Genomic DNA, 24,550 nt, shown 5'->3' with positions numbered 1-24,550 from the left:
TGAAAAGGCCTTTAGACACTCTGAACAATGGTAAATCTTCTCACCTGTATGAACTCTCAAATGGGCATTTAAACGTGATTTTTGTGCAAAGGCCTTAAAGCACTGTACACACTGATATGGTTTGTCCTCTTTATGAATCTTCAAATGGGCATTTAAATGCGATTTATACGAAAAGGATTTAAGACATTCGGAGCACTGAAATGGCTTCTCTTCCGAATGAAGCTGCAAGTGAGCATTTAAGTGCGATTTATAAGAAAATATTTTGAGGCATTCTGTACACTGAAATGGCTTCTCTCCTGAATGACTTCTCAAATGGTTGTTTAAATGCATTTTCCTTGAAAAGGTTTTAAGACATTCTGAACACTGGTATGGTTTCTCCTCTCTATGAATTTTCGAGTGATTTATAAGACCTGATTCATCCAAAAAATCTTTCTGACAAACCGCACACTGATGCAGTATATTTTCTGTGTGACCTTTCATGATTATTTTAGACATTGATTAAAAAATACTAACTATATAGGATGACGTGTTGAGGAAGAATCCCAGAAGAAAAAGATGAATGTAAATATTCAAATTTGTAAAGAAAGAAAAGTCAGAACACAAAATATAGATAATTAAGGACGTAAACAAAAGTTCGGAACACAAAATACAGGTAATTAAAGATGTAAACGAAAGTTTGGAACACAAAATACAGGTAATTAAGGATGTAAACAAAAGTTTGGAACACAAATTCAGATAATTAATGATGTAAATAAAATTTTGGAATAAAAATACAGATAATTAAGAATGTAAACAAAACTGTGAATAGTAAGAGGAAATATAAGAGAGATGCAGTATAAAGTTTTGGAATGTGTTTACAAAGCAACTCTGATAATGAGAATTTAAATCCCAAATAACTAATTAAAACAAAAGACAAAAAAAGATATATTTGAAGAGGTTAAAAGTGTACTAGAGGATGACATAAAAAAGCCTAAAGGAACAGATGAGACAGAATCACAGGCCCTAGAAGGCTCTTCAAGGACCCCAGTGGAAATAAGTCACTTTGATTAACTTTTCCAACTTATCCTGGGTAATTTACACTCTATGATAATTGTACTTATGTGTACTTATGCCTAAATAAACCTATTTAAAAAATAAACTTATTTATAAAATATATAAACAAAAAATAAATAATTTTACTTACTAAATAACTTCAGTAAATTATTCAGTCTGGAAAACCTTGAGAATTTCACTCAAAAATTCAAAATGGCCCACAATTGGCTAATATTTATTAAAGACAATAAAAAGAAATTTTTTAATTCACATTAGATAATAGTGCAACATATTACTGGGTTTTAGGACGTGACGTGCTGTTGGAGTGCGAGCGAGGTGATATCCATGAAGGGATTCAGGGAAAACTGGTTAGCCAGACTTGAATCCTGGTGGTAGAAAGTACAGTGTCTGTACTCTGAAGGAGGGGTGTTAATGCTGCAGTCTTGAGCTGTAGTATAGGTGCCACTCTGGCACGACAGTGATGGAGTGAGTGATGGTGGAAGTGTTTCTTCTTTCTAGGTCACCCTGCCTCAGTTGGAGACGGCTGGTATGTTAAAAAAAAAATATGGTAGAATGATGTCACGGCCAAAATAAAATAGATACACTAGAATACATTGAAAGAAGAAGTTACAAAAATGGCTCTGAGAGCTATTACGATAAACTTTATAAACAATAGGAGAGGTTAGTCTAGGGGATTTTCATGGAGAATTATACTCCACTTATATCGTAATAGGGAATCATTTCTTGTGTATTGATTAATAAGGAGATTAAAAAAACTTTGTAAAATGAATCTCTAATATAACGTAAATAATGTTATTGACTTAAGGTATTTTAATTGTACCTTTTCCTCAGTAATTACATATAGACACAGACTTTATATAGAACTTACAAATTACCATGACCTTCATTCTAGCTAGAATAAAGGTCATGGTAATTTATAAGTTGGGCCTTTAATATAAATATGATCAATAAAGTTACAGCGTCTCTATTTTCCAAGATGATTAGAATGTTGACTAGAATACTTGAAGTCTCTTAACACATGAGAATTTCTATACAATGAAAGTTTCACAAGATCTTAAATTCTGGTGATTTTAGAGAATAAAGCTCTAGACCAACAGTTTCTCAATTAATGTTAAAATGAGTAAGCAATGAAGACCTTCTCTATACCCAGAGAAGTGCTGTACTGACTACTCTACTCCACTCACCTCTGACGTAAGCTCGCGTCAGGTGAGTAGTAACCAAAGGTGAGGTCATACCAACATTAAATGGTTGTTACCACTGGTAAATGATTCATCCAATAAGAGGGAGGTGAAAGTGTATAAACTAAGGGAGGAGGAAGTTCGGGCGAGATATAAGCGACTATTGGCAGAAAGGTGGGCTAGTGCAAAGATGAGTAGTGGGGGGGTTGAAGAGGGTTGGAATAGTTTTAAAAATGCAGTATTAGAATGTGGGGCAGAAGTTTGTGGTTATAGGAGGGTGGGGGCAGGAGGAAAGAGGAGTGATTGGTGGAATGATGAAGTAAAGGGTGTGATAAAAGAGAAAAAGGTAGCTTACGAGAGGTTTTTACAAAGCAGAAGTGTTATAAGAAGAGCAGAGTATATGGAGAGTAAAAGAAAGGTGAAGAGAGTGGTGAGAGAGTGCAAAAGGAGAACAGATGAAAGAGTGGGAGAGGCACTGTCAAGAAATTTTTATGAAAATAAGAAAAAATTTTGGAGTGAGTTAAACAAGTTAAGAAAGCCTAGGGAAAGTATGGATTTGTCAGTTAAAAACAGAGTAGGGGAGTTAGTAGATGGGGAGAGGGAGGTATTAGGTAGATGGCGAGAATATTTTGAGGAACTTTTAAATGTTAAGGAAGAAAGGGAGGCGGTAATTTCATGCACTGGCCAGGGAGGTATACCATCTTTTAGGAGTGAAGAAGAGCAGAATGTAAGTGTGGTGGAGGTACGTGAGGCATTACGTAGAATGAAAGGGGGTAAAGCAGCTGGAACTGATGGGATCATGACAGAAATGTTAAAAGCAGGGGGGGATATAGTGTTGGAGTGGTTGGTACTTTTGTTTAATAAATGTATGAAAGAGGGGAAGGTACCTAGGGATTGGCGGAGAGCATGTATAGTCCCTTTATATAAAGGGAAAGGGGACAAAAGAGATTGTAAAAATTATAGAGGAATAAGTTTACTGAGTATACCAGGAAAAGTATACGGTAGGGTTATAATTGAAAGAATTAGAGGTAAGACAGAATGTAGAATTGCGGACGAGCAAGGAGGCTTCAGAGTGGGTAGGGGATGTGTAGATCAAGTGTTTACATTGAAACATATATGTGAACAGTATTTAGATAAAGGTAGGGAAGTTTTTATTGCATTTATGGATTTAGAAAAGGCATATGATAGAGTGGATAGAGGAGCAATGTGGCAGATGTTGCAAGTATATGGAATAGGTGGTAAGTTACTAAATGCTGTAAAGAGCTTTTATGAGGATAGTGAGGCTCAGGTTAGGGTGTGTAGAAGAGAGGGAGAATACTTCCCGGTAAAAGTAGGTCTTAGACAGGGATGTGTAATGTCACCATGGTTGTTTAATATATTTATAGATAGTAGGTTGGTAGACAGCAACCACCCAGGGAAGTACTACCGTCCTGCCAGATGACTGTGAAACAAAAACCTGTAACTGTTTTGCATGATGGTAGGATTGCTGGTTTCTTTTTCTGTCTCATAAACACGCTAAGATAACAGGGATATCTTGCTACTCCTACTTACACTTTGGTCACACTTCACAGACACGCACATGCATATATATATATACATACATCTAGGTTTTTCTCTTTTTTCTAAATAGCTCTTGTTCTTTTTTATTTCTTCTATTGTCCATGGGGAAGTGGAAAAGAATCTTTCCTCCGTAAGCCATGCGTGTCGTATGAGGCGACTAAAATGCCGGGAGCAATGGGCTAGTAACCCCTTCTCCTGTATACAATTACTAAAAAAGAGAAGAAGAAAAACTTTATAAAACTGGGTTGCTTAAATGTGCGTGGATGTAGTGCGGATGACAAGAAACAGATGATTGCTGATGTTATGAATGAAAAGAAGTTGGATGTCCTGGCCCTAAGCGAAACAAAGCTGAAGGGGGTAGGAGAGTTTCAGTGGGGGGAAATAAATGGGATTAAATCTGGAGTATCTGAGAGAGTTAGAGCAAAGGAAGGGGTAGCAGTAATGTTAAATGATCAGTTATGGAAGGAGAAAAGAGAATATGAATGTGTAAATTCAAGAATTATGTGGATTAAAGTAAAGGTTGGATGCGAGAAGTGGGTCATAATAAGCGTGTATGCACCTGGAGAAGAGAGGAATGCAGAGGAGAGAGAGAGATTTTGGGAGATGTTAAGTGAATGTATAGGAGCCTTTGAACCAAGTGAGAGAGTAATTGTGGTAGGGGACTTGAATGCTAAAGTAGGAGAAACTTTTAGAGAGGGTGTGGTAGGTAAGTTTGGGGTGCCAGGTGTAAATGATAATGGGAGCCCTTTGATTGAACTTTGTATAGAAAGGGGTTTAGTTATAGGTAATACATATTTTAAGAAAAAGAGGATAAATAAGTATACACGATATGATGTAGGGCGAAATGACAGTAGTTTGTTGGATTATGTATTGGTAGATAAAAGACTGTTGAGTAGACTTCAGGATGTACATGTTTATAGAGGGGCCACAGATATATCAGATCACTTTCTAGTTGTAGCTATACTGAGAGTAAAAGGTAGATGGGATACAAGGAGAATAGAAGCATCAGGGAAGAGAGAGGTGAAGGTTTATAAACTAAAAGAGAAGGCAGTTAGGGTAAGATATAAACAGCTATTGGAGGATAGATGGGCTAATGAGAGCATAGGCAATGGGGTCGAAGAGGTATGGGGTAGGTTTAAAAATGTAGTGTTAGAGTGTTCAGCAGAAGTTTGTGGTTACAGGAAAGTGGGTGCAGGAGGGAAGAGGAGCGATTGGTGGAATGATGATGTAAAGAGAGTAGTAAGGGAGAAAAAGTTAGCATATGAGAAGTTTTTACAAAGTAGAAGTGATGCAAGGAGGGAAGAGTATATGGAGAAAAAGAGAGAAGTTAAGAGAGTGGTGAAGCAATGTAAAAAGAGAGCAAATGAGAGAGTGGGTGAGATGTTATCAACAAATTTTGTTGAAAATAAGAAAAAGTTCTGGAGTGAGATTAACAAGTTAAGAAAGCCTAGAGAACAAATGGATTTGTCAGTTAAAAATAGGAGAGGAGAGTTATTAAATGGAGAGTTAGAGGTATTGGGAAGATGGAAGGAATATTTTGAGGAATTGTTAAATGTTGATGAAGATAGGGAAGCTGTGATTTCGTGTATAGGGCAAGGAGGAATAACATCTTGTAGGAGTGAGGAAGAGCCAGTTGTGAGTGTGGGGGAAGTTCGTGAGGCAGTAGGTAAAATGAAAGGGGGTAAGGCAGCCGGGATTGATGGGATAAAGATAGAAATGTTAAAAGCAGGTGGGGATATAGTTTTGGAGTGGTTGGTGCAATTATTTAATAAATGTATGGAAGAGGGTAAGGTACCTAGGGATTGGCAGAGAGCATGCATAGTTCCTTTGTATAAAGGCAAAGGGGATAAAAGAGAGTGCAAAAATTATAGGGGGATAAGTCTGTTGAGTGTACCTGGTAAAGTGTATGGTAGAGTTATAATTGAAAGAATTAAGAGTAAGACGGAGAATAGGATCGCAGATGAACAAGGAGGCTTTAGGAAAGGTAGGGGGTGTGTGGACCAGGTGTTTACAGTGAAACATATAAGTGAACAGTATTTAGATAAGGCTAAAGAGGTCTTTGTGGCATTTATGGATTTGGAAAAGGCGTATGACAGGGTGGATAGGGGGGCAATGTGGCAGATGTTGCAAGTGTATGGTGTAGGAGGTAGGTTACTGAAAGCAGTGAAGAGTTTTTACGAGGATAGTGAGGCTCAAGTTAGAGTATGTAGGAAAGAGGGAAATTTTTTCCCAGTAAAAGTAGGCCTTAGACAAGGATGTGTGATGTCACCGTGGTTGTTTAATATATTTATAGATGGGGTTGTAAGAGAAGTAAATGCGAGGGTCTTGGCAAGAGGCGTGGAGTTAAAAGATAAAGAATCACACACAAAGTGGGAGTTGTCACAGCTGCTCTTTGCTGATGACACTGTGCTCTTGGGAGATTCTGAAGAGAAGTTGCAGAGATTGGTGGATGAATTTGGTAGGGTGTGCAAAAGAAGAAAATTAAAGGTGAATACAGGAAAGAGTAAGGTTATGAGGATAACAAAAAGATTAGGTGATGAAAGATTGAATATCAGATTGGAGGGAGAGAGTATGGAGGAGGTGAACGTATTCAGATATTTGGGAGTGGACGTGTCAGCGGATGGGTCTATGAAAGATGAGGTGAATCATAGAATTGATGAGGGAAAAAGAGTGACTGGTGCACTTAGGAGTCTGTGGAGACAAAGAACTTTGTCCTTGGAGGCAAAGAGGGGAATGTATGAGAGTATAGTTTTACCAACGCTCTTATATGGGTGTGAAGCGTGGGTGATGAATGTTGCAGCGAGGAGAAGGCTGGAGGCAGTGGAGATGTCATGTCTGAGGGCAATGTGTGGTGTGAATATAATGCAGAGAATTCGTAGTTTGGAAGTTAGGAGGAGGTGCGGGATTACCAAAACTGTTGTCCAGAGGGCTGAGGAAGGGTTGTTGAGGTGGTTCGGACATGTAGAGAGAATGGAGCGAAACAGAATGACTTCAAGAGTGTATCAGTCTGTAGTGGAAGGAAGGCGGGGTAGGGGTCGGCCTAGGAAGGGTTGGAGGGAGGGGGTAAAGGAGGTTTTGTGTGCGAGGGGCTTGGACTTCCAGCAGGCATGCGTGAGCGTGTTTGATAGGAGTGAATGGAGACAAATGGTTTTTAATACTTGACGTGCTGTTGGAGTGTGAGCAAAGTAACATTTATGAAGGGATTCAGGGAAACCGGCAGGCCGGACTTGAGTCCTGGAGATGGGAAGTACAGTGCCTGCACTCTGAAGGAGGGGTGTTAATGTTGCAGTTTAAAAACTGTAGTGTAAAGCACCCTTCTGGCAAGACAGTGATGGAGTGAATGATGGTGAAAGTTTTTCTTTTTCGGGCCACCCTGCCTTGGTGGGAATCGGCCGGTGTGATAATAAATAAAATAAATGGGGTTGTAAAAGAAGTAAATGCTAGGGTGTTCGGGAGAGGGGTGGGATTAAATTATGGGGAATCAAATTCAAAATGGGAATTGACACAGTTACTTTTTGCTGATGATACTGTGCTTATGGGAGATTCTAAAGAAAAATTACAAAGGTTAGTGGATGAGTTTGAGAATGTGTGTAAAGGTAGAAAGTTGAAAGTGAACATAGAAAAGAGTAAAGTGATGAGGGTATCAAATGATTTAGATAAAGAAAAATTGGATATCAAATTGGGGAGGAGGAGTATGGAAGAAGTGAATGTTTTCAGATACTTGGGAGTTGACGTGTCGGCGGATGGATTTATGAAGGATGAGGTTAATCATAGAATTGATGAGGGAAAAAAGGTGAGTGGTGCGTTGAGGTATATGTGGAGTCAAAAAACGTTATCTATGGAGGCAAAGAAGGGAATGTATGAAAGTATAGTAGTACCAACACTCTTATATGGATGTGAAGCTTGGGTGGTAAATGCAGCAGCGAGGAGACGGTTGGAGGCAGTGGAGATGTCCTGTCTAAGGGCAATGTGTGGTGTAAATATTATGCAGAAAATTCGGAGTGTGGAAATTAGGAGAAGGTGTGGAGTTAATAAAAGCATTAGTCAGAGGGCAGAAGAGGGGTTGTTGAGGTGGTTTGGTCATTTAGAGAGAATGGATCAAAGTAGAATGACATGGAAAGCATATAAATCTATAGGGGAAGGAAAGAGGGGTAGGGGTCGTCCTCGAAAGGGTTGGAAAGAGGGGGTAAAGGAGGTTTTGTGGGTGAGGGGCTTGGACTTCCAGCAAGCGTGCGTGAGCGTGTTAGATAGGAGTGAATGGAGACGAATGATACTTGGGACCTGACGATCTGTTGGAGTGTGAGCAGGGTAATATTTAGTGAAGGGATTCAGGGAAACCGGTTATTTTCATATAGTCGGACTTGAGTCCTGGAAATGGGAAGTACAATGCCTGCACTTTAAAGGAGGGGTTTGGGATATTGGCAGTTTGGAGGGATATGTTGTGTATCTCTATACATATATGCTTCTAAACTGTTGTATTCTGAGCACCTCTGCAAAAGCAGTGATAATGTGTGAGTGTGGTGAAAGTGTTGAATGATGATGAAAGTATTTTCTTTTTGGGGATTTTCTTTCTTTTTTTTTTGGGTCACCCTGCCTCGGTGGGAGACGGCCGACTTGTTGAAAAAAAAAAAAAAAAAAAAAAAATATATATATATATATATATATATATATATATATATATATATATATATATATATATATATATATATATATATATATATATATATATATATATATATATATAAAATGATGGGTAGGCTCCAGGATGTACATGTTTATGGAGGGGCAACTGATATATCGGATCATTATTTAGTTGTAGCTACAGTTAGAGTAAGAGGTAGATGGGAAAAGAGGAAGGTGGCAACAACAAGTAAGAGGGAGGTGAAAGTGTATAAACTAAGGGAGGAGGAAGTTCGGGTGAGATATAAGCGACTATTGGCAGAAAGGTGGGCTAGTGCAAAGATGAGTAGTGGGGGGGTTGAAGAGGGTTGGAATAGTTTTAAAAATGCAGTATTAGAATGTGGGGCAGAAGTTTGTGGTTATAGGAGGGTGGGAGCAGGAGGAAAGAGGAGTGATTGGTGGAATGATGAAGTAAAGGGTGTGATAAAAGAGAAAAAGGTAGCTTATGAGAGGTTTTTACAAAGCAGAAGTGTTATAAGAAGAGCAGAGTATATGGAGAGTAAAAGAAAGGTGAAGAGAGTGGTGAGAGAGTGCAAAAGGAGAGCAGATGATAGAGTGGGAGAGGCACTATCAAGAAATTTTAATGAAAATAAGAAAAAATTTTGGAGGGAGTTAAACAAGTTAAGAAAGCCTAGGGAAAGTATGGATTTGTCAGTTAAAAACAGAGTAGGGGAGTTAGTAGATGGGGAGAGGGAGGTATTAGGTAGATGGCGAGAATATTTTGAGGAACTTTTAAATGTTGAGGAAGAAAGGGAGGTGGTAATTTCATGCACTGGCCAGGGAGGTATATCATCTTTTAGGAGTGAAGAAGAGCAGAATGTAAGTGTGGTGGAGGTACGTGAGGCATTACGTAGAATGAAAGGGGGTAAAGCAGCTGGAACTGATGGGATCATGACAGAAATGTTAAAAGCAGGAGGGGATATAGTGTTGGAGTGGTTGGTGCTTTTGTTTAATAAATGTATGAAAGAGGGGAAGGTACCTAGGGATTGGCAGAGAGCATGTATAGTCCCTTTATATAAAGGGAAAGGGGACAAAAGAGATTGTAAAAATTATAGAGGAATAAGTTTACTGAGTATACCAGGAAAAGTATACGGTAGGGTTATAATTGAAAGAATTAGAGGTAAGACAGAATGTAGGATTGCAGATGAGCAGGGAGGCTTCAGAGTGGGTACGGGATGTGTAGATCAAGTGTTTACATTGAAGCATATATGTGAACAGTATTTAGATAAAGGTAGGGAAGTTTTTATTGCATTTATGGATTTAGAAAAGGCATATGATAGAGTGGATAGAGGAGCAATGTGGCAGATGTTGTAAGTATATGGAATAGGTGGTAAGTTACTAAATGCTGTAAAGAGCTTTTGATGAGGATAGTGAGGCTCAGGTTAGGGTGTGTAGAAGAGAGGGAGAATACTTCCCGGTAAAAGTAGGTCTTAGACAGGGATGTGTAATGTCACCATGGTTGTTTAATATATTTATAGATGGGGTTGTAAAAGAAGTAAATGCTAGGGTGTTCGGGAGAGGGGTGGGATTAAATTATGGGGAATCAAATTCAAAATGGGAATTGACACAGTTACTTTTTGCTGATGATACTGTGCTTATGGGAGATTCTAAAGAAAAATTGCAAAGGTTAGTGGATGAGTTTGAGAATGTGTGTGAAGGTAGAAAGTTGAAAGTGAACATAGAAAAGATTAAGGTGATGAGGGTATCAAATGATTTAGATAAAGAAAAATTGGATATCAAATTGGGGAGGAGGAGTATGGAAGAAGTGAATGTTTTCAGATACTTGGGAGTCGACATGTTGGCGGATGGATTTATGAAGGATGAGGTTAATCATAGAATTGATGAGGGAAAAAAGGTGAGTGGTGCGTTGAGGTATATGTGGAGTCAAAAAACGTTATCTATGGAGGCAAAGAAGGGAATGTATGAAAGTATAGTAGTACCAACACTCTTAGAAATAAATGGTATAAAATACCGACACAATGGAAATATAAACACAAATGCAGTATAATGTGATCCTTTATTGACTACGTTTCGCCCACACAGTGGGCTTTTTCAAGTCACAAACAGAACTACCTGGGGTGGAAGGAACGCGAGTATTTATAGTCCGGTTCAGAATGCTGAGGTCAGGTGAAGAATGCTGCATCTGATGATGTACCGAGTGGGGTTATAGAGTCTAAAAACTTGGGTAGCTTGGAAAGGAGATTGGACAAGTTTGTGAGCAGACCTTCTACAGTGTTCTTATGTGGGATAGCGATGAAGAAGTTTCTTGGCAAGTGGTTCAGCTATGTTATAGAAGCCACTATTCTGGTTGAAGTTGTCGGATATAGAAATAAGTGATGATTCCAGGATTCTTCGGTATTGAGTGTTGTCTTCTGTGGCGATGAGTCTTGAGTTTCTGTAGTTTATCAAGTGGTTGTGAATTGTGTTTATATTTCCACCAACACTCTTATATGGATGTGAAGCTTGAGTGTTAAATGCAGCAGCGAGGAGACGGTTGGAGGCAGTGGAGATGTTCTGTCTAAGGGCCATGTGTGGTGTAAATATTATGCAGAAAATTCGGAGTGTGGAAATTAGGAAAAGGTATGGAGTTAATAAAAGCATTAGTCAGAGGGCAGAAGAGGGGTTGTTGAGGTGGTTTGGTCATTTAGAGAGAATGGATCAAAGTAGAATGACATGGAAAGCATATAAATCTATAGGGGAAGGAAGGAGGGGTAGGGGTCGTCCTCGAAGGGGTTTGAAAGAGGGGGTAAAGGAGGTTTTGTGGGCGAGGGGCTTGGACTTCCAGCAAGTGTGCATGAGCGTGTTAAATAGGAGTGAATGGAGACGAATGATACTTGGGACCTGACGATCTGTTGGAGTGTGAGCAGGGTAATATTTAGTGAAGGGATTCAGGGAAACCGGTTATTTTCATATAGTCGGACTTGAGTCCTGGAAATGGGATGTACAATGCCTGCACTTTAAAGGAGGGGTTTGGGATATTGGCAGTTTGGAGGGATATGTTGTGTATCTTTATACGTATATGCTTCTAGACTGTTGTATTCTGAGCACCTCTGCAAAAGCAGTGATAATGTGTGAGTGTGGTGAAAGTGTTGAATGATGAAAGTATTTTCTTTTTGGGGATTTTCTTTCTTTTTTGGGTCACCCTGCCTCGGTGGGAGACGGCCGACTTGTTGAAAAAAAAATAAAAAAAATAAAATGAAAACATGAGAAAGATGAATGTGAATATGTAATATTATAAAGATGATTAACATTGTTTTAGCTGTTAACAATTATAATCTCAATGTAATATTAGATAGATTAACAAAAATGCAAGACATATGTAGAGAAACCCCATCTGGGTGTAACAAGAGCCAAAAAAAATTAAGAAAGGCTATAAATGTTTTATATCTTTCCTGATACTAGGGAAAGAAAGGAAAGGATAACCTCATGAAAGTGTTGCTAGGGAAAGACAGGATAGGATAACCTCATGAAAGTGTTGCTAGGGAAATACAGGAAAGGATAACCTCATGAAAGTGTTGCTAGGGAAATACAGGAAAGGATAACCTCATGAAAGTGTTGCTAGGGAAATACAGGAAAGGATAACCTCATGAAAGTGTTGCTAGGGAAATACAGGATAGGATAACCTCATGAAAGTGTTGCTAGGGAAATACAGGAAAGGATAACCTCATGGAAGTGTTGCTAGGGAAATACAGGAAAGGATAACCTCATGAAAGTGTTGCTAGGGAAATACAGGAAAGGATAACCTCATGAAAGTGTTGCTAGGGAAATACAGGAAAGGATAACCTCATGAAAGTGTTGCTAGGGAAATACAGGAAAGGATAACCTCATGAAAGTGTTGCTAGGGAAATACAGGAAAGGATAACCTCATGAAAGTGTTGCTAGGGAAATGCAGGAAAGGATAACCTCATGAAAGTGTTGCTAGGGAAATACAGGAAAGGATAACCTCATGGAAGTGTTGCTAGGGAAATACAGGAAAGGATAACCTCATGAAAGTGTTGCTAGGGAAATACAGGAAAGGATAACCTCATGAAAGTGTTGCTAGGGAAATACAGGAAAGGATAACCTCATGAGAGTGTTGCTAGGGAAAGATAAGATAGAATAACCATATAAAAGTGTTGCTAAGGAAAGCTTCCTAACACCTCCAACATAAAGAACATAGACACATATTTAGACTCTAAAGATTAAGAATGGCTGTATGTTGGGAGGCAGTTGAACAGTCTCGGGCCCCTGACACTTATTGTATGATCTCTTAACGTGCTAGTGACACCCCTGCTTTTCATTGGGGGGATGTTGCATCGTCTGCCAAGTCTTTTGCTTTCGCAGGGAGTGATTTTCGTGTGCAAGTTCAGTACTAGTCCCTCTAGGATTTTCCAGGTGTATATAATAATGTATCTCTCCCACCTGCATTCCAGGGAGTACAGGTTCAGGAACCTCAAGCGCTCCCAGTAATTGGGGTGTTTTATCTCCGTTATGCGCGCCGTGAAGGATCTCTACATTTTCTAGGTCAGAAATTTCACCTGCCTTGAAAGGTGCTGTTAGTGTGCAGCAATATTCCAGCCTAGATAGAACAAGCACCCTGAAGAGTGTCATTATGGGCTCGGCATCCCTAGATTTAAAGGTTCTCATTATCCATCCTGGCATTCTTCTAGCAGATGCGATTGAAACAATGTTATGGTCCTTGAAGGTGAGATCCTACAGCACTGTGTGCTGCAGGATTTTTTTTATACTGTGCACACTGACCATGCAGACCCATTCTTTCACATCTAGGCCTACCAGCCTTTTCCCGCTTGATTTGAGGGCGCTAGAAATTACACGTATTAGCATGTCACCAACGCTGGTGCATAAGACGTACTGTTTTATTTATTATCACACTGGCCGATTCCCACCAAGGCAGGGTGGCCCACCAAGGCAGGGTGGCCCGAAAAAGAAAAACTTTCACCATCATTCACTCCATCACTGTCTTGCCAGAAGGGTGCTTTACACTACAGTTTTTAAACTGCAACATTAACACCCCTCCTTCATAGTGCAGGCACTGTACTTCTCATCTCCAGGACTCAAGTCCGGCCTGCCGGTTTCCCTGAACCCCTTCATAAATGTTACTTTGCTCACACTCCAACAGCACATCAAGTATTAAAAACCATTTGTCTCCATTCACTCCTATCAAACACGCTCATGCATGCCTGCTGGAAGTCCAAGCCCCTCGCACACAAAACCTCCTTTACCCCCTCCCTCCAACCTTTCCTAGGCCGACCCCTACCCCACCTTCCTTCCACTACAGACTGATACACTCTTGAAGTCACCCTGTTTTGCTCCATTCTCTCTACATGTCTGAACCACCTCAACAACCCTTTCTCAACCCTCTGGACAACAGTCTTGGTAATCTCGCACCTCCCCCTAACTTCCAAACTACGAATTCTCTGCATTATATTCACACCACACATTGCCCTTAGACATGACATCTCCACTGCCTCCAGCCTTCTCCTCGCTGCAACATTCATCACCCATGCTTCACACCCACATAAGAGTGTTGGTAAAACTATACTCTCATACATTCCCCTCTTTGCCTCCAAGGACAAAGTTCTTTGTCTCCACAGACTCCTAAGCACACCACTCACCCTTTTCCCCTCATCAATTCTATGATTCACCTCATCTTTCATAGACCCATCCGCTGACACGTCCACTCCCAAATATCTGAATACATTCACCTCCTCCATACTCTCTCCCTCCAATCTGATATCCAATCTTTCATCACCTAGTCTTTTTGTTATCCTCATAACTTTACTCTTTCCTGTATTCACTTTTAATTTTCTTCTTTTGCATACCCTACCAAATTCATCCACCAATCTCTGCAACTTCTCTTCAGAATCTCCCAAGAGCACAGTGTCATCAACAAAGAGCAACTGTGACAACTCCCACTTTATGTGTGATTCTTTATCTTTTAACTCCATGCCTCTTGCCAAGACCCTCGCATTTACTTCTCTTACAACCCCATCTATAAATATATTAAACAACCATGGTGACATCACACATCCTTGTCTAAGGCCTGCTTTTACTGGGAAATAATTTCCCTCTTTCCTACATACTCTAACTTGAGCCTCACTATCCTCGTAAAAACTCTTCACTGCTTTCAGTAACCTACCTCCTATACCATACACCTGCAACATCTGCCACATTGCCCCCCTATCCACCCTGTCATACGCCTTTTGCAATAAATGCCACAAAGACCTCTATAGCCTTATCTAAATACTGTTCACTTATATGTTTCACTGTAAACACCTGACCACACACCCCCTACCTTTCCTAAAGCCTCCTTGTTCATCTGCTATCCTATTCTCCATCTTACTCTTAATTCTTTCAATAATAACTCTACCATACACTTTACCAGGTATACTCAACAGACTTATCCCCCTATAATTTTTGCACTCTCTTTTGTCCCCTTTGCCTTTATACAAAGGAACTATGCATGCTCTCTGCCAATCCCTAGGTACCTTACCCTCATCCATACATTTATTAAATAATTGCACCAAACACTCCAAAACTATATCCCCACCTGCTTTTAACATTTCTATCTTTATCCCATCAATCCCGGCTGCCTTACCCCCTTTCATTTTACCTACTGCCTCACGAACTTCCCCCACACTCACAACTGGCTCTTCCTCACTCCTACAAGATGTTATTCCTCCTTGCCCTACACACGAAATCACAGCTTCCCTATCTTCATCAACATTTAACAATTCCTCAAAATATTCCCTCCATCTTCCCAATACCTCTAACTCTCCATTTAATAACTCTCCTCTCCTATTTTTAACTGACAAATCCATTTGTTCTCTAGGCTTCCTTAACTTGTTAATCTCACTCCAAAACTTTTTCTTATTTTCAACAAAATTTGTTGATAACAGCTCACCCACTCTCTCATTTGCTCTCTTTTTACATTGCTTCACCACTCTCTTAACCTCTCTCTTTTTCTCCATATACTCTTCCCTCCTTGCATCATTTCTACCTTGTAAAAACTTCTCATATGCTAACTTTTTCTCCTTTACTACTCTCTTTACATCATCATTCCACCAATCGCTCCTCTTCCCTCCTGCACCCACTTTCCTGTAACCACAAACTTCTGCTGAACACTCTAACATTGCATTTTTAAACCTACCCCATACCTCTTCAACCCCATTGCCTATGCTCTCATTAGCCCATCTATCCTCCAATAGCTGTTTGTATCTTACCCTAACTGCCTCCTCTTTTAGTTTATAAACCTTCACCTCTCTCTTCCCTGATGCTTCTATTCTCCTTGTATCCCATCTACCTTTTACTCTCAGTGTAGCTACAACTAGAAAGTGATCTGATATATCTGTGGCCCCTCTATAAGCATGTACATCCTGAAGTCTACTCAACAGTCTTTTATCTACCAATACATAATCCAACAAATTACTGTCATTTCGCCCTACATCATATCTTGTATACTTATTTATCCTCTTTTTCTTAAAATGTGTATTACCTATAACTAAACCCCTTTCTATACAAAGTTCAATCAAAGGGTTCCCATTATCATTTACACCTGGCACCCCAAACTTACCTACCACACCCTCTCTAAAAGTTTCTCCTACTTTAACATTCAGGTCCCCTACCACAAGTACCCTCTCACTTGGTTCAAAGGCTCCTATACATTCACTTAACATCTCCCAAAATCTCTCTCTCTCCTCTACATTCCTCTCTTCTCCAGGTGCATACACGCTTATTATGACCCACTTTTCACATCCAACCTTTACTTTAAGCCACATAATTCTTGAATTTACACATTCATATTCTCTTTTCTCCTTCCATAACTGATCCTTCAACATTACTGCTACCTCTTCCTTTGCTCTAACTCTCTCAGATACTACAGATTTAATCCCATTTATTTCCCCCCACCGAAACTCCCCTACCCCCTTCAGCTTTGTTTCGCTTAGGGCCAGGACATCCAACTTCTTTTCATTCATAACATCAGCAATCATCTGTTTCTTGTCATCTGCACTACATCCACGCACATTCAAGCATCCCAGTTTTATAAAGTTTTTCTTCTTCTCTTTTTTAGTAAATGTCTACAGGAGAAGGGGTTACTAGCCCATTGCTCCCAGCATTTTAGTCGCCTCATACGACACGCATGGCTTACGGAGGAAAGATTCTTTTCCACTTACCCATGGAAAATAGAAGAAATAAAGAAGAACAAGAGCTATTTAGAAAAAGGAGAAAAACCTAGATGTATGTATATATATATGCATGTGCGAGTCTGTGAAGTGTGACCAAATTATAAGTAGGATTAGCAAGATATCCCTGTTATCTAGCGTGTTTATGAGACAGAAAAAAAAACCCTGAAAGGGTTAAAGAGTAATTAAAGGGTAATATAGAGCAAAATAAAAGTGTATACTGGCAGCCCAGCTTTACAGCACCTTGCTTTATGGCCTATCGCTAATGCAGCAGTTTTCAATTATACCCATTTTTCATTTGTAGGCCTAGCTCTATTGCTCACTTTATACTATGTGATAGTGTAGACATGTTACCAGGTTGTGAAAGTGAAAAAAAGGATTATATTTCACATAGCAGCAATTTCTGCTTTACAGCAGTAGCCTTCAACCTAACCTGCTGTATAAGCAGGATCCTATAGTAGCCTTCAACCTAACCTGCTGCATAAGCAGGCTCCTATAGTAGCCTTCAACCTAACCTGTTGTATAAGCAGGATCCTATAGTAGCCTTCAACCTAACCTGCTGTATAAGCAGGGTCCTATAGTAACCTGCAACCTAACCTGCTGCATAAGCAGGCTCCTATAGTAGCCTTCAACCTAACCTGTTGTATAAGCAGGCTCCTATAGTAGCCTTCAACCTAACCTGCTGTATAAGCAGGGTCCTATAGTAGCCTTCAACATAACCTGCTGTATAAGCAGGGTCCTATAGTAACCTGCAACCTAACCTGCTGTATAAGCAGGGTCCTATAGTAACCTGCAACCTAACCTGCCATATAAGCAGGGTCCTATAGTAACCTGCAACCTAACCTGCTGTATAAGCAGGGTCCTACAGTAACCTGCAACCTAACCTGCTGTATAAGCAGGGTCCTATAGTAACCTGCAACCTAACCTGCCATATAAGCAGGGTCCTATAGTAACCTGCAACCTAACCTGTTGTATAAGCAGGGTCCTATAGTAACCTGCAACCTAACCTGCTGTATAAGCAGGATCCTATAGTAGCCTTCAACCTAACCTGCTGTATAAGCAGGGTCCTATAGTAACCTGCAACCTAACCTGCTGTATAATGGGGCCGTACAATAGCCCAGAAGCTAAACTGCAGTGCAGTATAAGCAGGATTCTACAATAACCTGGAAGCTACTGCATAAGAGGGGACTACAGTAGCTGGGAACCTAACCTGCTGTGTAAGTGTGGCCCTACAATAGTCTGGAACCTAACCTGCTGTATAAATGGGGCCCTACAATAGCTTGGAAGCTAACCTGTTGCATAAGCAGGGCTCTACAATACCCTGGAAGCTATCCTGCTGTATGAGCAGTGTTATATCTTCGAAATTGGTCATCCTGTGTTATTTAAATATTGTAAGAGCATATGTTCATCACTTAATATTATAGTGCGAAAGTCCCCGTTTATAGCTAAAATAGAGACTTTCGGCGTTATATTATTATCTGTTAATATATGAAAAATACCATGGTATTATCACTATCGTTATTATCACTATTATCGTTATTATCACTATTTTGTAATTATCACTATTATTTTACTATTATGGTTAGGTAGGATTTCTTGTGTATATAGAGTTTAAGTCTCGGAACCATCCGGTGAATTGTTCAGTTGTTTATGTCCGGCTGGCTGACGTGGCTCAGCTGAACCAACCTGACGACACGTCAACAGACTGGCAAGTAGTCAGTCTGCTCCCTGCTCTAGCCCTGACAACTGATCGTATATTGGCTCTTACGGTGTACAGTTGAATGGTTTTGAGAATTGGACTCTAGAGCTGACTCACTTTGTTCCTCATTACTTTGAAAGACTCTTTTGATATTTATATTCTTGGTCAGTTCAGTAATCCATAGAGATACTTATGGCCAGATTCAAAGGTCTTGTTAAATCTTGTACCTTTTGTATTTTGAGTTTACAGTCTTGTTAAGAAAGAGACGTAAATATTAATGAGGACTTAGATACAGGAAGAATAATTAAACTTCCTTATTAATGTGACATTTCCATGATTTTGAACTAAATGTATATGGTAAATTTATTGTACAAAGTATTAAGAGAGAAGATAAAGTATTGTATTTAAATACTTTAATAAATTTGAATATTATTCTATGGAGTTTCCCAGTTGAAATTATTTCCCCTAGACTCTAAAAGACCTTTAAAGAACTCTGATCCAAAAATCTTGTTGCATAAGAAATAAATGGTAACAGGCCACATTCTGAAGTTCTTTAAAAAATTTCTTATTCGCAACAACCAGAGCCCTACAATAGCCTGGAAGCTCTCCTGCTGTATAAGCAGGACCCTACAATATTTTCACACTGTAGATAAACCCTTGATGAGTTCCAAGAGTTTGATAATATGGTGGAACATCAGTTGCTGAATGCACTACTTGTCAAACAAATCAGATTTCGAAGACAGAATTCAAGAGAAAAAAAATGTTCTGGTTTTTATACATGCTCTTGGTTGTCGACTGACAACGCTCGGATCACATGATCACCAGATAAAGAGTCGACAGTGTGAGTCTCAGTCAGTATAGCAACTAACTTGCATGCTGTAAACATCTCTTGAGCTTTTGTGTGCATCTTCAAAACTTTTTTTGTTATTTTGCAGTTTTAGTGCAATTTTTTTTATTGTGAGATAAGCCATCATTTTTGTCCACGGCATGAGGAAAAAAAAATGCAAAAAAATTTAATTCAATTATTTTTTGTATTATTACTTATAATATATTAATTTTATCATTTGGGAGGAACTATAAGAGAGAGGGTGAAGGAGTATCAGACTATCACAGTAATTGCTGAGTGCTCATCACGGGCTGTCGTGTTCATCATGCCACTATAATATGTTGCCTAATTCAGCAATTACTTCATTTTTTTTGGAGGGGGGGGGGCCACCCTGCCTCAGTGGGATGCGGCCGGTTTGTTGAAAGGAGAAATTTTATCTACCTATCACATTTATTCCAAAATGGTGTTAGACATACAAAAAATAAAGATGCCTAAATTAATAATAAATGGCATTACATGGAGCACATGGCTGGCGACCTCGGAGCCCAGATCTCACCATAAGATATGATATTATGAAATTAGATGGTAAAAAAAAAAATGCAAGGACCCAGAATTTTTTTTTTTAACACGTCGGCCGTTTCCCACCAAGGCAGGGTGACTCAAAAAGAAAGAAAAACATAATAACAAAGAAAAATTTTTATTATTCAACACTTTCACCATCACTCATGCATAATCACTGTCTTTGCAGAGGCACTCAGATACAACAGCTAAGATGTCCCTCCAAACTGCCAATATCCCAAACCCCTCCTTTAAAGTGAAGGCACCGTACTTCCTATTTGCAGGACTCAAGTCCGGCCAACCAGTTTACCTGAATCCATTCACAAAATATTACCCTGCTCACACTCCAACAGCTCATCAGGTGCCAAAAACCATCCATCTCCATTCACTCCTAACACGCAAACGTACACTTGCTGGAAGTCCAAGCCCATAGCCCACAAAACCTCCTTAACCTGCTCCTTCCAACCTTTTCAGGGATGACCCCAACCCTGCCTTCCTTCCCCTATATATTTATATGCTCTCCAAGTCATTCTACTTTGATCCATTCTCTCTAAATGACCAAACCACCTCAACAACCCCTCTTCAGCCCTCTGACTAATATTTTTAGTAATTCAACACCTCCTAATTTCCACACTATAAATTCTCTGCATAATATTTACACCACACATTGCCCTTAGACCAGACAGCTCCACTGCCTCCAGCTGCCTCCTTGCTGCAGCTTTTACAATGCATGCTTCAAACCCATATGAGTGATGGTACCACTATACTCTGGTACATTTCCTTTTTGTCCCCATGGGTAACATTTTTAGTCTTCACAGACACCTCAGTGCACCACTCACATTTTTTCCTTCATCAATTCTATGATTAACCTCATCCTTCATAAACCCATCCACTGACAAGTCAACTCCCAAATATCTGAAAATATTCACTTCTTCCATACTCCCTCCCTCCAATGTGATATCCAATTTTTCTTTATCTTAATAGTTTGATACCCTCATCACCTTACTCTTATCTAAGTTCACTTTCAACTTTCTACCTTTACACACCCTCCCAAACTCCTCCACTAACCTTTGCAACTTTTGTTTAGAATCCCCCAAAAGCACAGTAACATCAGCAAAAAGTAACTGTGTCAAATCCCATTTTGTATTTGATTCCCGATAATTTAATCCCACCCCTCTCCAGAACACCCTAGCATTACTTCTTTTACAACCCCATCTATAAATATGTTAACTCTTTCAGGGTTGGTGTCGTACTGGTGCTATGGCTTGCATGCGAGGGTTGGTGCCATACTAGTACGCATAAATTCTAGCGCCTTCAAATCAAGCGAGAGAAAGCTGGTAGGCCTAAATATGAAAGAATGGGTCTATGTGGTCAGTGTGCACAGTATAAAAAAAATCCTGCAGCACACAGTGCATGAGAAAAAAAAAACTCCGACCATGTTTTTGCTTTAAAACAGCGACTTTGCAGTGTATTTTCATATGCTATTTATGGTTGTATTCTAGTTTTCCTGGTCTCATTTTATAGAATGGACGACATATTACAGAAATTGAGATGATTTTGATTGGTTTCACAATGAAAAGTACTTTGAAATTGAGCACAAAGAAGCAGAAATGTTCGATTTTTGCCAACGTTCAAAAGCAAACAAATCATGCCATGCATCCAATACACGTCAACTGGTGAGTCTAATATTCTTTCACAAGTGCGCTGATATTATTTATACCATTTCAACACTAATGCAGTAGTCTGCATAACAGTAAATCTTCTATTTTTTTGTGAGTTATTATTATTATAATCAAAAAGAAGCGCTAAGCCACAAGGACTATACAGCTTTTTGTGAGATAAAAATTCAAAGTGGAAAGCAAAAGAAATGTAAGAGAGGCCTGGGGACGTGACTAATGAACAGAAAAGATGTTATTTTAGTTCCAGGAATGTCTATCTTGTTTATTCTGGACCCTATTTGGAAACTGGCATCTTTTGAAATTTGTCTGCAATTGGCAAAATTGCCAATTTGTGACCACTTTACTGGATAGTTTAAATCGGTAAATGGGTAGTTTCTTGTACTCATTTGATAGAAAAAAATGGAGTTCTAGCAAAATAGTTATGATTTTTGCCGACTGGTACATTGGAATTGGCTGAAAATAGGGCTCAAAGTGGGCAAAATCGCCGATAAGTAAACATCATCGAGACCGCTAACTTAGCGAGAGCATAATTCCATAAGTTTTCCATCAAATTTCATACTTTTGGTGTCATTATGATTGGAGAAAGATTCTCTATCATTTCATAAGATTTTTTTTTTTTTTTAAATTTCCTCCCCTGCGAACAAGTTTAGGAGAGGCCCTGCCGACCCTGAAAGGGTTAAACAACCATGGCGACATAACACATCCCTGTCTAAGACCTACTTTTACTGGGAAGTAGTCTCCCTCTCTCCTACACACCTTAACCTGAGCCTCACTATCCTCATAAAAACTCTTTACAGCATTTAGTAACTTACTATCTATTCCATATACAGTGGACCCTCGAATTTAGTAGTGCCTTTTCTGTATGCAAAACTATTTTTATGATCTATAAAATGTACGTTTTGTTAATACAGTGGACCCTCACCTAACGAACGCATCGCATAACGTCAAATCCGCCTAGCGATACATTTTAACACAAAAATTTTGCCTCGGCTAGCGCTAAAAACCTCGCTCAACGCGATTTGTTCGAGACGCATCCACATGCGGCCTGAGCCCACCTCACTTGTTCCGTGGATGCCAGTGTTGACAAGCCAGCCACCGCGGTTGATTCCAAGCATACAATCGGAACATTTCATATTATCACAGACTCTTTAGTGATTGCACCTGCAAAGTAAGTCAGAATGGGCCCCAAGAAAGCTTCTAGTGCCAACCCTACAGCAAAAAGAGTGAGAATTACTATGGATATGAAGAAAGAGATCATTGCTAAGTATGAAAGTGGAGTGCGTGTCTCCGAGCTGGCCAGGTTGTACACAAAACCCCAATCAACCATTGCTGTTTTTGTGGCCAAGAAAACGGCAATCAAGGAAGCTGTTCTTGCCAAAGGTGCTTTCGGTTTGTGGGCAGTCTTCCTTTGATCTCTATTATTTTCGATTTGTAGGCTTCACTGTTGGTAATCTTTGGTCATTCTGGGTGCTACGTTGGGTAGTGCAGTTTTGCTTGTAACTAGGTCATCATAGGAGCATTGGTAGCTCTGATAGTTGGAGAAAAGTACGGAGCTTGGAGGTCGCTGCTGCCACACCAACCTGCGCTTTATTGTTTTGTGTTCTGTGTGTTAGGAAACCAAAAATCCATCTGCCTACCTTCCCCGTAATGCCCATGGCCTTCATTTTGTGTGCTATCACTCCATGATCGCATTTGTCAAACGCCTTTGCAAAATCTGTGTAAATCACATCTGCGTTTTGGTCGTCTTCCAGTGCCTCCATAATTCTGTCATAATGGATCAGCAGCTGTGACAGACATGATCGTCCTGCTCTAAAACCATGCTGGTTCGGGTTATGTTGGTTGTGCTGGTCCATGAAATTTGTAATCTGCCGTCTCATCACTCTTTCGAAGATTTTTATGACATGAGAGGTTAGGGCTACTGGTCTGTAATTTTTAGCTAGTGCTCTACTGTCTCCCTTGTGCAAAGGAGCTATATCTGCACTCTTTAAGGCCTCCAGTATTTCACCTAGATCTAAGCTCTTTCTCCAAGGAATACTGAGGGCTCGTGCTAGTGGTACTTTGCACTTCTTTATAAATAGAGCATTCCATAAATCTGGTCCAGGTGCTAAGTGAGTGGGCATGTTTTCCATTTCTCTTTCGAAATCTATGGGATTTGTACTAATGTCAGTTAGTTGGTCTGTGCGGCCTTCTTCTGGAGTGAAAAATATTTTTGCATTTTCTACCTTGCTGTCATTTAGTGGGTTGCTGGACACAGACTCATACTGTTCTTTTATGTACCATACCACTGACGAGAACGGAGTAAAGCAACGAAAACTGAGCCAATATTTTTACTGTACCACCAACGAGAACGGAGGAAAGCAATGAAAACTGAGGCGATAATTTTAGGGAAAAATTCGGCGATAACTGAAATGAGCGAAAACAGAGCCCAATGAAAAGGGAGGGACCACTGTATATTAGCAGTAACTAGTACACCATTAGTATACTTTATCCAGAAGTAGCTTTACTTTACAGTCCACCAGTTGTAAAATGAATTCCAAAAGGCCACTGAAAAAAATAAAAGCCAATAGAATACTAAAACTCACAAAATATATACAAATAATATACAGCATCTCCTCACCTGGCAACATACCAATTTACTGACCACACGGACTTACGACCAACTCTCCAACCGGTGTGCAAACCTAAGTAATGTATATCAGAGCTGATTTCCTCTATTTTGTTTATTAGAGTATACAATACACAACTGTATAAACATTTAAAAATATACAGTGGACCCTCATTTATCGTAAGCATCTAAAGTAGTAATTTTTGCAAATCGTAACTTTTTTTTTGTCAAAATATTGACTCACAAATCTTTGTTTGACTTGCAAATAGTCATTTGTCCCAGACGCATACAAGCAGCCCTGAGCGGCCCTACACACCATTCACAGTGTGCCATTGTTTATCAGCGAGTGAGCACGATCCCATGCGTTTGTATGACACGTTTCGTAATATTCCATTCATTTTAGTGCTTGCAACTGCTAAATAAGCCACCATGGGCCAAAAGAAAGCTCTTAGTGCCAACCCTTTGGTAAAGAAGGTGACAAACATCATAGAATTCAAGAAAGAACTCATAGCAAAGTACCAAAATGGAG

General features: G+C 39.7%; 1 long non-coding RNA gene across 1 annotated transcript in view; it reads right to left on the bottom strand.

The window, feature by feature from the left end:
• Positions 1-327: 327 nt before the first annotated feature.
• LOC138853567 (uncharacterized) overlaps positions 328-24,550 on the bottom strand; it is a 57,521-nt gene continuing 33,298 nt past the window's right edge. The window contains exon 3 of the long non-coding RNA XR_011392738.1: positions 328-1,576. This is a non-coding gene — a long non-coding RNA (uncharacterized lncRNA). The remainder of the gene's footprint in view (positions 1,577-24,550) is intronic.

Source organism: Cherax quadricarinatus, chromosome 33, assembly GCF_038502225.1.
Source record: "Cherax quadricarinatus isolate ZL_2023a chromosome 33, ASM3850222v1, whole genome shotgun sequence".
Taxonomy (NCBI): Eukaryota; Metazoa; Arthropoda; class Malacostraca; order Decapoda; family Parastacidae; genus Cherax; species Cherax quadricarinatus.
The sequence above is the reverse complement of the archived record's forward strand: the minus strand, read 5'-3'. Positions and strand labels throughout refer to the sequence as shown.